The sequence below is a fragment of the Salvelinus sp. IW2-2015 genome, unplaced genomic scaffold (assembly GCF_002910315.2).
Source record: "Salvelinus sp. IW2-2015 unplaced genomic scaffold, ASM291031v2 Un_scaffold1587, whole genome shotgun sequence".
NCBI classification, from domain to species: domain Eukaryota; kingdom Metazoa; phylum Chordata; class Actinopteri; order Salmoniformes; family Salmonidae; genus Salvelinus; species Salvelinus sp. IW2-2015.
The window spans coordinates 117,987-131,412 of NW_019943011.1; the positions used below are offsets into that span (position 1 = coordinate 117,987).

Below are 13,426 nucleotides of genomic sequence, written 5' to 3' on the forward strand. Positions count from 1 at the left end.
ATCGTCCTCCGGGGTTCTGTCGTCCTCCGGGGTTCTGTCGTCCTCCGGACTCTGTCGTCCTCCGGGACTCGGTCGTCTCCCGGACTCTTCGTCCTCCGGGTTCTGTCGTCCTCCGGGACTCTGGCGTCCTCTGGGGTTCTGTCGTCCTCCGGGACTCGTCGTCCTCCGGAGTCTCGTCGTCCTCCGGGTTCTGTCGTCCTCCGCGGACTCTGTCGTCCTCTGGTTCTGTCGTCCTCCGGACTCCGTCGTCCTCCGGGACTCGGTCGTCCTCCGGGACTCTGTCGTCCTCCGGGGTTCTGTCGTCCTCCGGGACTCTGTTCGTCCTCGGGTTCCCGTGTCTGCGTCGCTCCGGGACTTCGTCGTCTCTCCGGGACTCGGTCGTCCTCCGGACTCGGTCTCCTCTGGGACTCTGTCATCCTCTGGGACTGGGACTCTATCATCCTCTGGGTTTTCCTGGTACTTTTCAATTGTTTTTAAGTGTAATACAAATTGTTTTACCCAAATATCAATCAATCAGGTCTACCGTGCCTGTGGTATACAACAGCATTTAAACATTATCGCGTCCTTAGTGAGGCCCCACAACACATTGGGCCTATATTCTCCTGAAGTGTGCCCTCYTTCGTTACTTCCCACATGTAGTGGGACTTTCCACCATATTTAGATTTTTTTTACCAGTCATTTCCTTTCAAATCAGTGAAAGGAAGTGAACAAGTGCACACTTTAGGAGGAAGGCCAGATAATTGAGGACCCTATAAGAGCTTGAGTAGTCAGTAGCATTGTCCGATTGGTCTACTCTGAGATGTAAAGAGTAAACACTAGGCCCCAGAATATATCCTCAGAGTCCATTGACCGTTTGGACTGTTTGTAGCTATGAAGCCAATCCACAGTCAGTTACCGTTACGTATTTTTTTTATACCACTCTATTTTCTTAGTTCACCAATAAGTCTTTAAAAAAACACTCTTATAGGAAATGTTTCCTCTGAACAGGATAAGACATTTTTTTAATGTGGTGACTTAAATCGGACATCTCTGACAGGATGAATAAGAAACTGAATCCAACTCAGAATTCTACAGTATCTTTTTCTGCTATATAATTTCCAGTGTAGCTAGCTAGCAAAGCAGCAGATTGATCGACAACATACACTAGTGAGGGATATATTTAGGTTAGGATTAGATTAGCAACCCTTTGTTGATGTGTACCCGTCTAGTTGTCGGCTATTTAAACCTTTCTGAGCCCTTCACAGTTAATCTCTCTGAAGTCTGTTTTCAGTGGAGATATAGAGAGTTTATAATGTTCCTCAAGGCTCTGAGCCTGATAAAGATCCCTGTTATAAAATCACAGCAACTAAATGACATAAATAATAAAGAAATATAGAAACCCACCTTGAATATTGTCCCCATTTCATCTTGGTCAATTTTGCCGTTTCCGTCCTGATCGAAAAGTTTGAAGTACCATTTCAGTTTCTGGTTGATTTCTCCTTTCAGCATCAGACTGACTGCTGCTATGTATTCTACGAAGTCTATATATCCATCCTGGAAGAGAGAGAGAGAAATATGATTGTTAGACAACAAAAAAAAGAGAAGAGATAATTACTATAACTTTCTGGTTAACACCCAACACCTAAACGTAATTATAATATCCCAGTAAAGTTGCCTCTCAAGGATGCCTCTCAAGGATGCCTCTCAAAGTTGCCTCTCAAGGATGCCTCTCAAGGATGCCCTCTCAATGCCGGGAGAGGTCGCCTCTCAAAGTTCGCCGTCGGTCAGGCATGGTCCTTCATTTTGAGGGCGCCCATCGGTCACGGGATGCCTCTTTCAAGGCTGGCGAAGACGCCTATATAAGTTGGCTTCGGGAGGATTGCCCGTCTCAGAAGTCTCGCCTCGTGGCAAGGGATGTCTCAAGTGAGGTGCTCTGCGAAGATTGCGAATGGATGCTTCACAGTGCTTTCTCAAGGATGCCTCTCAAAGTTGCTCTCAAGGATGCCTCTCAAGGAGTGTGGCTCTCAGGATGCCTCTCAATTTGGCTCTCAGGATGCCTCTCAAAGTTGCCTCTCAAGGATGCCTCTCAAAGTTGCCTCTTGGCAGAGGATGCCTCTCAAAGTTTGCCTCCGGGCAAGTGATGCTCTCAAAGGAGTTGTGCTTCTCAGGATATGCCTCTCAGAAGTTGTGGCTCTCTAAGGATGCCTCTCAAAGTTGGCCTCTCAGATTGGCGCTCTCAAAGTTGCTCCTCTCAAGGATGCTCTCAAAGTTGGCCTCTCAAGTGATGCTCTCAAACTTGGCATCTCAAGGATGCCTTTCAGAGTTGCCTCATCATAGGATGCCCGGTCAAAGTCCTTCAGGCCTCTACGATCCAGTAGTTTGTCAGGTCTAAGGTGGTATGTTAGGGGCTAGTCAGTCACTGTCAGGTGTCTAATCGGTGGCCATGTCAGGTGGCCTTGCAGTAAGTTGGTTCAGATGTCTCATGATACGGGTCTATGTCAGGGCTTGTCAGGTGGTCTATTGTCAGGTGTTCTATGTCAGGTTTGTCTTTGTAGGTGGTCTATGTCAGGTGGTCTATGTCAGGTGGTCTATGTCAGGTGGTTCTATGTCAGGTGGTCTATGTCAGGTGTCTATGTCGAGAGTGGTCTATGTCAGGTAGTCTATGCAGGTTGGGTGGTCTATGTCAGGTGGTCGCGGGATGTCAGGTGGTCTAGTCAGGTAGTCTATGTCAGATGGTCTATGTAGGTGCGTCTATGTCAGGTGGTTCTAGTGTCAGGTGGTCTATGTCAGGTGGTCTATGTCAGTGTGGTCTATGGTCAGTGGGGTCTATTTTGTCAGGTGGTCTATGTCAGGTATTTGTTTCTATGTCAGATTGTCTATTCTCAGGTAGTGCTATGTCAGGTGGTCTTATGTCAGGTGGTCTGTAGGTGGTCTAGTGTCAGGTGGTCTAGTGTCAGGTAGGTTCGTATGTCAGATGGTCTATGTCAGGTGGTCTATGTCAGGTGGTCTATGTCAGGTGGTCTATGTCAGGTGGTCTATGTCAGGTGGTCTATGTCAGGTATACCCAGAGTGCTGAGGGTACGCCAACTTTCCAACGAGGTTATACATTTGGGTGATGTTTTTTTCTCTCGCCTGAGTAGCCTCGTTTCACTGCCAAAAAATACAATTAAACCKTRTAGTGTTCAGTGAAATAACAACACAATGTCAAATACAGGGAGCCTAGTCAAATAATTAACYTCCAATCACTTTAACCGTGACTCTCTCGGGGGAATTCCACTAATGGCAACTAATTCCACTAATTCCACTAACGGCAACATCCACCAAGAGGTTCTTGCTGCCTGACAGCTTGAAAGACGTTTTGGACAGTACAGTGAAAATGGTTAACTTTGTTAAAGCAAGGCCCCTGAACTCTCGTGTATTTTCTGCACTATCCACTGATATGGGCAGCGACCATGTAACACATTTACAACATACAGAAGTGCGCTGGTTAAAAAGGGGCAAAGTATTGACACGTTTTTTTAAATTGAGAGACGAGCTTAAAGTTTTCTTTACTGACCGTCATTTTCACTTGCATGATGACGAGTTTCTCACACGACTGGCCTATCTGGGTGATGTTTTTTCTCGTCTGAATAATCTGAATCTAGGATTACAGGGACTCTCCGCAACGATTTTCAATGTGCGGGACAAAATTGAGGCTATAATTAAGAAGTTGGAGCTCTTCTCTGTCTGCATTAACAAGGACAACACACAGGTCTTTCCATCATTGTATGARTTTTTGTCTGCAAATGAACTCAAGTTTACAGACAATGTCAAATGGGATATAGTGAAGCACCTGAGTGAGTTGGGTGCTCAATTACGCAGGTACTTTCCCGAAACGGAAGACACAAACAACTGGATTCGTTATCCCTTTCATGCCCTGCCTCCAGTCCACTTACTGATATCTGAACAAGAGAGACTCATCGAAATTGCAACAAGCGGTTCTGTGAAAATTGAATTTCACAGAAATTCTGGATTGGGCCGCGATCGGAGTATCCTGCCTTGGCAAATCGCTCTGTTAAGACACTGATGCCCTTTGCAACCACGTACCTACAGTTGGAGTTGGAAGTTTACATACACCTCAGCTAAATACATTTAAACTCAGTTTTTCACAATTCCTGACATTTAATCAGAGTAAAAATTCCTGTTTTAGGTCAGTTAGGATCACCACTTTATTTTAAGAATGTGAAATGTCAGAATAATAGTAGAGACAATGATTTATTTCAGCTTTTATTCTTTCATCACATTCCCAGTGGTCAGAAGTTTACATACACTCAATTAGTATTTGGTAGCATTGCCTTTAAATTGTTTAACTTGGGTCAATCGCTTCGGGTAGCCTTCCACAAGCTTCCCACAATAAGTTGGGTGAATTTTGGCCCATTCCTCCTGACAGAGCTGGTGTAACTGAGTCAGGTTTGTAGGCCTCTTTGCTCGCACACGCTTTTTCAGGTCTGACCACAAATTTTCTATGGGATTGAGGTCAGGGCTTTGTGATGGCCACTCCAATACCTTGACTTTGTTGCCCTTAAGCCATTTTGCCACAACTTTGGAAGTATGCTTGGGGTCATTGTTCATTTTGAAGACCCATTTGCGACCAAGCTTTAACTTCTGACTGATGTCTTGAGATGTTGCCTCAATATATCCACATAATTTTCCTTCCGCATGATGCCATCTATTATGTGAAGTGCACCAGTCCCTCCCCTGTGCTATATACGGTTGGATGGTGTTTTTGCTTGTAAGCTTCCCCTTTTTCCACCAAACATAACAATTGTCATTATGGCCAAACAGTTCTATTTTTGTTTCATCAGACATTTCTCCAAAAAGTACGATCTTTGTCCCTATGTGCAGTTGCAAACCGTAGTAAAAACATTTTATGGCGTTTGGAGCAGTGGCTTCTTCCTTGCTGAGCGGCCTTTCAGGTATGTCGATATAGGACTCGTTTTACTGTGGATATAGATACTTTTGTACCTGTTTCCTCCCGCATCTTCACAAGGTCCTTTGCTGTTGTTCTGGGATTGATTTGCACTTTTCGCACGAAAGTACATTCATCTCTAGGAGACACAACGCGTCTCCTTCCTCAGCGGTATGACGGCTGGGTGGTCCCATGGTGTTTAAACTTGCATACTATTGTTTGTACATATGAACGTGGTACCTTGGGCATTTGGAAATTGCTCCGAAGGATGAACCAGACTTGTGGAGGTCTACAATTCTTTTTCTGAGGTCTGATTTCTTTTGATTTTCCCATGATGTCATAAGACAGGATGGTCTAGGCCAACAATAAGACAGGATGGTCTATGTCAACAATAAGACAGGATGGTCTAGGTCAACAATAAGACAGGATGGTCTATGTCAACAATAAGACAGGAAGGTGTAGGTCAACAATAAGACAGGATGGTCTAGGTCAACAATAAGACAGGATGGTCTATATCAACAATAAGAAAGGAAGGTGTAGGTCAACAATAAGACAGGATGGTCTAGGTCAACAATACGACAGGATGGTCTAGGTCAACAATAAGACAGGATGGTCTAGGTCACAATACGACAGGATGGTCTAGGTCAACAATAAGACAGGATGGTCTATGTCAACAATAAGACAGGATGGTCTAGGTCAACAATACGACAGGATGGTCTAGGTCAACAATAAGACAGGAAGGTGTAGGTCAACAATAAGACAGGATGGTCTATGTCAACAATAAGACAGGATGGTCTATGTCAACAATAAGACAGGATGGTCTATGTCAACAATAAGACAGGATGGTCTAGGTCAACAATAGCGACAGGAATGGTCTAGGTCAACAATAAGACAGGAAGGTGTAGGTCAACAATAAGACAGGATGGTCTATGTCAACAATAAGACAGGATGGTCTATGTCAACAATAAGACAGGATGTGTGGTTAGATGATGTCTGGTTAGCTGATGTCTGGTTAGCTGATGTCTGGTTAGATGATGTGTGGTTAGCTGATGTCTGGTTAGCTGATGTCTGGTTAGATGATGTCTGGTTAGCTGATGTGTGGTTAGCTGATGTCTGGTTAGCTGATGTCTGGTTAAGAACTTCCGGCGCCGAAAAGAGATGGCCGCCTCGCTTCGCGTTCCTTGGAAAATATGCAGTATTTTGTTTTTTATGTGTTATTTCTTACATCGGTACCCAGGTAATCTTAGGTTTCATTACATACAGTCGGGAGGAACTACTGAATATACGATTAACGTCAACTCATCATCGTTCCTACCAGGAATATGACTTTCCCGAAACGGATCCAGTGTTTTGCCTTCCACCCAACACAATGGATCTGATCCCAGCCGGCGACCCTGTGCGACGCCGTAAAAGGGGCAAACGAGGCGGTCTCGTGGTCAGGCTTCGGAGACGGGCACATCGCGCTCCACTCCCTAGCATACTACTCGCCAATGTCCAGTCTCTTGACAATAAGGTTGATGAAATCGAGCACGGGTAGCATTCCAGAGAGACATCAGGGATTGCAACGTGCTCTGCTTCACGGAAACATGGCTAACTCAAGAGACGCTAACGGAGTCGGTGCAGCCAGCTGGTTTCTTCATGCATCGCGCCGACAGAAACAAACATCTTTCTGGTAAGAAGAGGGCGGGGGGGTATGCCTTATGATTAACGAGACGTGGTGTGATCATCATAACAACACACAGGAACTCAAGTCATTCTGTTCACCTGATCTAGAACTCCTCACAATCAAATGTCGACCGCATTATCTACCAAGGGAATTCTCTTCAATCATAATCACAGCCGTATATATTCCCCCCCAAGCAGACACATCGATGGCCCTGAACGAACTTTATCTGACTCTTTGTAAACTGGAAACCAACACCCTGAGGCTGCATTCATCGTAGCTGGGGATTTTAACAAGGCTAATCTAAAAACAAAACTCCCTAAATTCTATCAGCATATCGATTGTGCTACCAGGGCTGGAAAAACCCTGATCATTGTTATACTAATTTCCGCGACGCATATAAGGCCCTCCCCCGCCCCCCTTTCGGAAAAAGCTGACCACGACTCCATTTTGTTGATTCCAGCCTCAAAACAGAAACTAAAACAACAAGCTCCCGCGCTCAGGTCTGTTCAACGCTGGTCCGACCAATCTGAATCCACGCTTCAAGACTGCTTCGATCACGCGGATTGGAATATGTTCGCATTGCGTCCAACAACAATATTGACGAATATGCTGATTCGGTGAGCGAGTTCATTAGGAAGTGCATTGACGATGTCGTACCCACAGCAACGATTAAAACATTCCAAACCAGAAACCGTGGATTGACGGCAGCATTCGCGTGAAACTGAAAGCGCGAACCACTGCTTTTAACCAGGGCAAGGTGACCGGAAGCATGACCGAATACAAACAGTGTAGCTATTCTCTCCGCAAGGCAATCAAACAGGCTAAGTCCCAGTACAGAGACAAAATGCGTCGCAATTCAACAGCTCAGACACAAGAGGTATGTGGCAGGGTCTACAGTCATCACGGATTACAAAAAGAAAACCAGCCCCGTCGCGGCACCAGGATGTCTTGCTCCCAGACAGGCTAAACAACTTTTTTGCCCGCTTTGAGGACAATACAGTGCCACTGACACGGCCCCCTACCAAAACCTGCGGGCTCTCCTTCACTGCAGCCGAGGTGAGTAAAACATTTAAACGTGTTAACCCTCGCAAGGCTGCAGGCCCAGACGGCATTCCCAGCCGCGTCCTCAGGGCATGCGCAGACCAGCTGGCTGGTGTGTTTACGGACATATTCAATCAATCCTTATCCCAGTCTGCTGTTCCCACATGCTTCAAGAGGGCCACCATTGTTCTGTTCCCAAGAAAGCTAAGGTAACTGAGCTAAACGACTACCGCCCCGTAGCACTCACTTCCGTCATCATGAGTGCTTTGAGAGACTAGTCAAGGACCATATCACCTCCACCCTACCGGACACCCTAGACCCACTCCAATTTGCTTACCGACCCAATAGGTCCACAGACGACGCAATCGCACCACAACACTGCACACTGCCCTAACCATCTGGACAAGAGGAATACCCATGTGAGAATGCTGTTCATTCGATTACAGCTCAGCATTTAACACCATAGTACCCTCCAAACTCGTCATCAAGCTCGAGACCCTGGGTCTCGACCCGCCCTGTGCAACTGGGTCCGGACTTCCTGACGGGCCGCCCCCAGGTGGTGAGGGTAGGTAACAACATCTCCACCCCGCTGATCCTCAACACTGGGCCCCACAAGGGTGCGTTCTGAGCCCTCTCTGTACTCCCTGTTCACCCACGACTGCGTGGCCATGCACGCCTCCAACTCAATCATCAAGTTTGCGGATGACACTACAGTGGTAGGCTTGATTACCAACAACGACGAGACGGCCTACAGGGAGGAGGTGAGGGCCCTCGGAGTGTGGTGTCAGGAAAATAACCTCACACTCAACGTCAACAAAACAAAGGAGATGATTGTGGACTTCAGGAAACAGCAGAGGGAGCACCCCCCTATCCACATCGACGGGTCAGTAGTGAGAAGGTGGAAAGTTTTAAGTTCCTCGGTGTACACATCACGGACAAACTGAATTGGTCCACCCACACAGACAGCGTTGTGAAGAAGGCGCAGCAGCGCTCTTCAACCTCAGGAGGCTGAAGAAATTCGGCTTGTCACCAAAAGCACTCACAAACTTCTACAGATGCACAATCGAGAGCATCCTGTCGGGCTGTATCACCGCCTGGTACGGCAACTGCTCCGCCCACACCGTAAGGCTCTCCAGAGGGTAGTGAGGTCTGCAGAACGCACCACCGGGGGCAAACTACCTGCCCTCCAGGACACCTACACCACCCGATGTCACAGGAAGGCCATAAAGATCATCAAGGACAACAACCACCCAAGCCACTGCCTGTTCACCCGCTATCATCCAGAAGGCGAGGTCAGTACAGGTGCATCAAAGCAGGGACCGAGAGACTGAAAAACAGCTTCTATCTCAAGGCCATCAGACTGTTAAACAGCCACCACTAACATTTAGCGGCCGCTGCCAACATACTGACTCAACTCCAGCCACTTTAAAAATGGGAATTGATGGAAATTATGTAAAAATGTACCACTAGCCACTTTAAACAATGCCACTTAATATAATGTTTCCATCCCCTACATTACCCATCTCTATGTATATACTGTACTCTATATCATCTCTACTGCATCTTGCCATCTTTATGTAATACATGTACCACTAGCCACTTTAAACTATGCACTTTATGTTTACATACCCTACAGTACTCATCTCATATGTATATACCGTACTCTATACCATCTACTGCATCTTGCCATGCCGTTCTGTACCACCACTCATTCATATATCTTTATGTACATATTCTTTATCCCTTTACACTTGTGTGTGTGGTATAAGGTAGTAGTTGTGGAATTGTTAGGTTAGATTACTTGTTGGTTATTACTGCATTGTCGGAACTAGAAGCACAAGCATTTCGCTACACTCGCATTAACATCTGCTAACATGTGTATGTGACTAATAAAATTTGATTTGATTTGATTTGATGTGTGGTTAGCTGATGTCTGGTTAGCTGATGTCTGGTTGGCTGATGTCTGGTTAGATGTCTGGTTAGCTGATTGTCTGGTTAGCTGATGTCTGGTTAGATGTCTGGTTAGCTGATGTCTGGTTAGCTGATGTCTGGTTAGCTGATGTCTGGTTAGATGTCTGGTTAGCTGATGTCTGGTTAGCTGATGTCTGGTTAGATGTCTGGTTAGCTGATGTCTGGTTAGCTGATGTGTGGTGAGCTGGTTCTGGTTAGCTGATGTCTGGTTAGCTGATGTCTGGTTAGCTGATGTCTGGTTAGCTAATGTCTGGTTAGATGTCTGGTTAGCTGATGTCTGGTTAGCTGATGTCTGGTTAGCTGATGTCTGGTTAGATGTCTGGTTAGCTGATGTCTGGTTAGATGTCTGGTTAGCTGATGTCTGGTTAGCTGATGTGTGGTTAGATGTCTGGTTAGCTGATGTCTGGTTAGATGTCTGGTTAGCTGAGATGTCTGGTTAGCTGATGTGTGGTTAGATGTCTGGTTAGATGTCTGGTTAGCTGATGTGGTGGTTAGCTGATGTGGTGGTTAGGCTGATGTCTGGTTAGCTGATGTCTGGTTAGCTGATGTCTTTGGTTAGATGTCTGGTTAGCTGATGTGTGGTTAGCTGATGTGTGGTTAGCTGATGTCTGGTTAGCTGATGTGTGGTTAGCTGAATGTTGTGGTTAGGGCTGATGTGTGGTTAGCTGATGTCTGGTTAGATGTCTGGTTTTAGCTGATGTCTGGTTAGCTGATGTGTGGTTAGCTGATGTGTGGTTAGCTGATGTCTGGTTAGATGTCTGGTTAGCTGATGTCTGGTTAGCTGATGTGTGGTTAGCTGATGTGTGGTTAGCTGATGTCTGGTTAGATTCTGTTAGCTGATGTCTGGTTAGCTGATGTCTGGTTAGCTGATGTCTGGTTAGCTGATGTCTGGTTAGCTGAATGTCTGGTTAGCTGATGTCTGGTTAGCTGATGTCTGGTTAGCTGATGTCTGGTTAGTGTCTGGTTAGCTGATGTCTGGTTAGCTGATGTGTGGTTAGCTGATGTGTGGTTAGCTGATGTCTGGTTAGATGTCTGGTTAGACTGATGTGTGGTTAGCTGATGTCTGGTTAGCGTGATGTCTGGTTAGCTGATGTCTGGTTAGCTGATGTCTGGTTAGCTGATGTCTGGTTAGCTGATGTGTGGTTAGCTGATGTCTGGTTAGATGGTGTGTGGTTAGATGATGTGTGGTGAGCTGGTGTGTGGTGAGCATTAAGGCACACATTGATGGTGGATGAGGTGAGTTTCCCTCCTTAATATGTAAGTGCTGTGAGCATCCTGAACAGCGCTATATTTAAACAGTAAGGCCCGAGGAGGTGTGGTATATGGCCAATATACCACGGCTAAGGGCTGTTCTTACACACAACGCAACGCAGAGTACAGCCTGGATACAGCCCTTAGTCGTGGTATATTGGCCATATACCACAAACCCCCGAGGTGCCTTATTGCTGTTATAAACTGGTTACCAACATAATTAGAGCAGTAAAAATAAATGTTTTGTCATACCCGTGGTATACGGTCTGATATACCACGGCTGTCAGCCAATCAGCATTCAGGCCTTGACTCCACCCAGTTAATTATAATAATATATGAATCAAATCAATTCATACTTAAAAAAAAATATATATATATATATTTTAAGGGGTGGATCAGCTTAATATTGCGGAAAGATTGTAGCTTCCATCACTGTAATTGTCTGCATCATTTCCAATCCCCGCATACATATAGACATACAGTATATACATACACATACCTATATAGAGGTACACACTTTTTTAAGAATATACCTTTATTATTCACCCGAAAACTCTACCACCCCTCCCCCAATTGGAGTAAACTAATAAATACTTAGGCTTCTACCTTCAGTTTATACATCTTATACACATTTTACAGACACAGTCTACTTTACAATAGTTATATTTTGTTTGTTTTTAGTCCTTCCTCTATTTCTGATGTCCATCCAGTTTGATTTCTATTTGTAACTGTGCTATTTCACAAAAGTTCTGAACCTATATACATTTTAAAGACCCCGTATGTTTTACATTGGTTATTAGTCCCACCCTTCAGCTCCATTCAACCCCTCCCATCTATCTCTCAACACCATCCATTTTGGATTTCTATTTGCCATATATTTTTCAACTTAATAGATTTTTTTCAATTCATACTTAATTAATGAATCATCCATCAGTTGCCAATGCTCATCGGCCATCTTTCCTATTGTCCTGGGGGAACCATGTCTTCGAACAGACAGAGAGAGAGACGAAGAGAGAGCGAGAGAGAGAGCGAGAGAGAGCGAGAGAGAGAGCGAGAGAGAGAGAGAGCAGAAGAGAGAGCAGAGAGGACGAGAGAGAGAGACAGAGAGAGAGAGAGAGAGAGAGAGAGAGAGAGAGAGAAAAGAGAGAGAGAAGAGAGAGAGAGGAAGAGAGAGAGAGAGAAGAGAGAGAGAGAGAGAGAAGAGAGAGAAGAGAAGAGAGAAGAGAGAGGAAAGAGAGATTCTTACCCCGTCCATGTCGAAGGTTAAAGAAAGACCTGGTCGACGTAGCTGCTAGCTTCTTCTCTGTCATCCCCTGCATTTCCAGCATCGTCTTCAGCTCAAACAACGTGATGAGTCCCGAAGGAAGACTCTTTCATAACTTATTGTACCAGTGGTGCATGTCCTCTGCCAGGATATCGTCCATGTTAGACTCGTAGCCACCCTTCTTTCTTATTCCTACAGACACGTCCTGCTTTTGCCTAGGAGAGAGGTGTGTTGTGGGCCTTGGGGGTCTGGGGCCTTGGGGTTCTGCCGGCAGAGAGCTAGCTAAAAGGTTGCGGAGGGAGCGGAGCAGGAGGGAGGTGAGGCGTAGTGAGAGCAACACTGCAACTGTTGACTCTTGCTGCATTGACTCGTCTTAATCTGCTTGAGTTAAGCCCCCCCCCCCCCCAACCCTCCCTTCTACTGAGAGAAGAAAAAGAAGGGGAACCCTATAATGGAGAAAACTGGAACAGCTCATGTCCCAAAGACCTGGGGACATCTAGGAGCTCTCAACACGGCGTTGAAAGATGTGGTGCCTCACGGGGCGGGGTAACGCAAGGGGGTCATATTTTTGTAGTGGTTGTTTGTTTTTTATTTTTTTTTTTTTTTTGGTGGGCGGGTTCAGATTCTGTGATTTTTGTTTTTTTCTTTTTTTTGTTGTGTTGGTCTATTTGTTTTTCTTTTTGTTTTTTTTATTCGGGGGTTGCGGGGGATAGCGAGGACTAGGCGCGAACGATCTCGGGATACGAAATGCGGGAGAGAGCAGCAGACTGAGGGTCGTCTCAGCAGAGGAGAGGAGCAGACCAGGACGAGGGTCTGCCAAGACAGAGGGAGAGAACAGCAGACTGAGGGTCAGTCTCAGCGGAGGAGAGAGCAGCAGACTGAGGGTTGTCTCAGCAGAGGGAGAGAGCAGCAGACCTGAGGGTCCGGGTCTCAGCAGAAGGGAGAAGCAGCAGACTGAGGGTCAGTCTCAGCGGAGGGAGAGAGCAGCAGGACTGAGGGGTCAGTCTCAGCAGAGGAGGAGCAGCAGACTGAGGGTCAGTCTCAGCAGAGGAGAGAGCGCAGACTTGAGGGTCAGTCTCAGCGGAGGGACGGGGCAGGCCAGACTGAGGCGTCAGTCTCAGCGGAGGGAAGAGTGCAGCAGACTGCAGGTCAGTCTCGCGGAGGGAGAGAGCAGCAGACTGATGGTCCGTCGCTCAACGTCCCTCCTCTCTGCCCTTTCCTCCACTGACCACCTGACAGAAAGGACACCGTCTTCCCAGCTGATGGGCGAAACTCGAGTGCGCACCGCATTATTTCTGTCTCGTTG

At 46.3% G+C, this 13,426-nt stretch overlaps 1 pseudogene; it reads right to left on the minus strand.

The window, feature by feature from the left end:
• The window catches only part of LOC112071335 (guanylyl cyclase-activating protein 1-like), a 20,246-nt pseudogene extending 7,792 nt beyond the window's left edge, over positions 1-12,454 (minus strand).
• Between the last annotated feature and the right edge of the window lie 972 nt (positions 12,455-13,426).